The sequence below is a fragment of the Apium graveolens genome, chromosome 6 (genome assembly GCF_009905375.1).
Source record: "Apium graveolens cultivar Ventura chromosome 6, ASM990537v1, whole genome shotgun sequence".
In the NCBI taxonomy this organism is placed as follows: domain Eukaryota; kingdom Viridiplantae; phylum Streptophyta; class Magnoliopsida; order Apiales; family Apiaceae; genus Apium; species Apium graveolens.
Window position 1 is genome coordinate 182,102,977 of NC_133652.1, and position 4,841 is coordinate 182,107,817.

Sequence of the window (4,841 nt, forward strand, 5' to 3'; positions counted from 1 at the left end):
ACATGTTGTTTAATTGCTTGTCAAGTACTAAAGGTCGGCCACCTTCTGTACTAACTATGCAATGAAACAAGTGTTCATGATCATAATGATCTCTCAACAAATTCCTTTACTCCTATATGATTGATCAAACTTTGGAAAATAGAAATAGCTGAAAAGGGAGTAGTAAAGTTATGGTGGTATTCGGAATGGAAACATGTTCGTGATACTAAGGTTGACGCAATTATTAAAAGGTTATTGAACGCTAACGAGAAAAAGTATAACCAATATAATATTAGGAACGGAAGGTAGTAGCGATTACGAACTGGAAAAGAATGGGTATTGAGAAGTAAAAGCTCTAATGCTAAAAGCTATAATGAGAGTCTGTGCAATAGACTTGAAAGAATTTGGAATGATCACTTAACACGGATTGAGTTTTCTTACGACAATAGATCATATGTCAGTATTGAGATATCGCCTTATGAGATCCTTGAGGGAAGACAATGTCGATCTCCCTTATGTTCGGATGAAGTTGTAGAGCGCAAGATGCTCGGACCCGCAGTAGTCCAAAGGACCAGGGATATAATAGATCTAATCATAGGACGGCTGGTAGTAACCCAAGATGGACATAAGAGGTATGCTGATTTGACTCGAAAGGACAAAGAGTATGAAATAGGGGACCTAGTAATGTTATAGGTAACCCTTGGAAAGGATTGATGAGGTTCGGAAAGAAACGAAAGCTAAGTCCACAAATTGTTGGACCCTTGGATATATTAAGACGTATTGGGAAGATAGCATATGAGCTAGCCCTACCCCCGAACATGTAGTAAGTTCATAACGTGTTCCACATATCAATGTTAAGGAAGTGTAATTCGGTTGCCAGACAAATAGGGGCATATGAGTGCATAGACATGCAACCAGACGTAACCTACATGGAGCAACCAGGAAGGGTTATAGATCAAAAATGGACAAATGCTTAGGAGAAGAGTTATCAAACTAGTCAGAGTTTGATGGTAGAACCACAATGTGGGAAAATTACGTAAGAGTTAGAAAGTGCAATGCTAAGAAAGTATCCCTACTCATTTTCTATCTGATTCCGGGACGGAATCCTTTTAAGGAGGGGAGACTGTAATAGCCCCAATTTTTGGAATTTTTGAAACCCTTATGAATAGTGTTTTGCTGAATAAGAAAATTTTTCATGCCACACTATGTAGGGGTTCTTTTATTGATCTTCTGGGATATTATTAGTACTTTATGTGGTATATAAGTGTATGTAAAGATCGTCAGAATCCAATTCCGAACACTTTAATTTTTCCCGGAAATCCACTAGATATGGAAAGAATTGAGTATAAGGTAACAGGATAAAAAGGATTTAAATTAAAGGATTATAAGAGAGGATCATAAAAGGATTATAATGTATTGAGAATGGTTACGGAAACCCAAGTAATAAGATCCCGGGTATGATCCCTCAAATGAGAAACGAGAACGAAAGTTAAGCGAACCGTATAACAGATCAGCGGTCATTAGGCAAACAATTAGGAAGTTAATCAAGGAGGTTAGGGATGATGAGGTCATCCAACCAATAAGAAGAGGGCAAGTAAGGGATGATGACATCACAAGGTGACATAAGCAAGACATAGGGGGAAGGAGGTGTGGATGAATGATAACCACACAAAGTTCAAGGTTAATAAGGTAATTAACCAAAATCTAATCAAAAACAACCAAGCTAAGCTAAACAAATTAAAAACACAAAATCATTTCATTTCTTCAACCATTTGCTCTCGGCTTTTTCCTTATTTCAAGAGAAGAATTTTCAAAAATCAAGATCCAACCATTGTTAAATCACAAGGTAATTATCCAAGGTCCCTTATGATTAGTTATGGCTATCCTAGAAGTTTGAGCCTCAAATTCTTCATGATTCTCTTCCAATAAATCAATGAAGAAGATAATGAATAGTGTTTTCAAGATTTCTAACTTGGTTTTCTTTGTTTTTCCTTTATGATCCAAGCATTCCTAAGCTATTTCAAGGCTTCTTAAGGCTTCCTAGCTACTCTAATCACTTCAAGGAAGGTATAACATCTCCAAACCCTAACCTTACTTTGAATATTAGGATGGTTTTGATTGTTATGGTAAAATAGAAGTTTGATGCTTGTATGTTTAGAGTTTGGGTTGGAGTTGTAGTAATTTGGATGTTTAAATCTTGTTAATTAGTTAAAGAACTTAAGTAAACTTTTAGTTCATGATTGGGAATAAGTATAAATTGTTAATGTTGAGTTGTTGGGGCTGTTATGATGTAGTATGGATGGAGTTTTGATTGGTTTGTGATTGTGGATTGATTGTGGGTTGAATTGGAGTGTTTTAAATTTGGGAAATAGCGTAAACATAGCCGTCGTAATGTCCGATTTACTTTAGGCTGTTTTGTTCTTAACATTAGGACCCGATAACTGCCTACTAGGTTTTGACCATTGCCATGATTAGATAGTTCATGTTGCGAGCTTCGTTTTGATATGTGGTTCATTTGATTCCAATGTACGGTTTAGGAGAAACGGCCGTTTTAAGTAACGACGTTTCGCGAACGAACCATTACCCCTTACCTTACTTTGAAACATAGGTTAAAGACCTTAAAGGACTAATTGGAGTATGAAACATTTATGTAAAGTGTAATAGGCAGTTGGTAAGACACTCGCGAAAGAATCGCCTTAAAACCCTTAATGGTTAATTTATTAAAAATGGTGGAGCCGAGGGTACTCGAGCGACTTAAGTAAATCGTTAAGCGCAAAAGCGAACGTTAGAACTCTAAATGGTTAAAGTCTAGTTTCTTAAGCGACCGGGGTTTAATTCTGACTTATGTTGTTGTTCATAAGTTATCGGACCCACTCTAAGCTTAAGTCTATCCGGGAGCACTCAGGCAAGTTTTCTACCCGTATAACTGTTGTTGTGATGTATATGTGTATATGCATGATCTTGTGATAAATGCATATTTGATTATTAGCAAATTCTTGCGATATATTGTAGCATGTGATATGGTATATATGGATGCCTGTTTCGTATTCTTGATTTATATATTTGTTGGTTCAAATGCTTATTAGTCGCATAATACTTATGCTAGAGATAAGCGGTATTTGAGTTTACCCTTAGTATAGGGGATCAAAAGGTGAACTTTTTCTAAAACCGGGAGGCGAGGCTCCCGAGTATTATATATATATATATATATATATATATGAATAGTTTTTAAAACTATTAATCGAATAAGGTTTATTCGATAACTTTATATTATTTAATGAATATTACTTGAATATTCATTCGAGGACTTATAACTCACTTTATATTATTTAATGAATATTACTTGAATATTCATTCGAGGACAGATGACTCCGCTTATATTATTTAATTGAATATTATTTGAATATTCATATGAGGACCTATGACTCCGATTATTTTCTGAAATGTATTCTTTATGTTACTAAAGAATAAGGTGTCGATAATCAAACTTATTTTTGATTATTCAAATAAAGATAGTACTTTCGTATAAGTATATATTTGGTTATTTAATACTCATTTCAAGTATAAGTTTTACAACTTCTACCTCAATTATTTGTATAAAGATTATTCTTTATGGGAATATTATTTAAATAATAATATTCAGATATTTTCTAATATATTGGGACTGATTTACTTTATTAAATCAGCATTACTCCAAACACTCTTTAGAGTGTTTTCGAGTCTTTAAAATAATTTTTAAAAGTTAGAGCGGATCCCAAAACTCATTTTTATATATTTAAGATCTTCCTTTTTAAAGGGAATTTAAATACTCGCTCAAAACCAGAGGGATCCGGCTCTGTGGTGTATTTTATATTCGCAACAAGGTTGCGGTTTTGGTAAATGAATTGATTACTTACCCAACGTTCGGGAAGTAAGTCCATCTATCGAGTCGGCATAAGCAACATGGGCTCAGTGGGCGTCCATGATAGTGTAAGTGGCTCAGTGGGAGTCCATCAAATGCGTAAGTGGCTGAGTGGCAATCCAGCATAAGGTCCTATTGCGACCAGGGTGATGACCAGTGGGGAAATCGTCCATCTACTAGTAGAAAAGGTTACTTATTGGTATCTTTTCCTGATCAGCAAGATATCGGGTTTATGCCACAATTCTTTTTCCTTCCAAAAATTTATTGGATGTTACAAACTCTGTTCATACTTTACATGACAGAGGTTTTCCGGAAATGTATAGAGAAGATGTATATATGGATATATATATATATCGGAACTTAATGAAGTATCTCATAACTTCATATCCTTCAATAATACTCCAAAGATTTAATCTATTCAAATCTTGTCTTGTAGTCTCATCTATGTGATGAACTGTTGAAACCTCATTATAACTTGAATGGTGGTAGTTCAAGTAGTATTCGGAAAAGATAAAAGCATATTGGAGTATCTTGTAACTTCATCTTTTAAACTTATATCTAGTTAATAATTGTCTTATGAATGACAAAGATTTTCAGAAAAAAAAAACGTTGAGACAAGGTTAGATATATGAGATCACCTTGCAACGATATTTTTATACAGTTATAAATGGGAACTCTGCGTATATTATACATGTCAGAGGATTTCAAAGATTGTGAAAAGTATATATGTATATATACTGAATATTTTGCGACTTGATCGCGTTAAGATATCAGCTTGGTTCATTCCTTCTTGACCAAGACTTTCATGAGTACTATAAGAATGCTCATATATTGTTAATCATTATACATATTATTTTGGTGGGCTTGTTGCTCACCCTTGCTTTCTTCTTTCATCACACAACAACAGATAGAAAAGATGAACATGACCAAGCTTCCAATTCGCAAGCGGTTAGAAAATGTT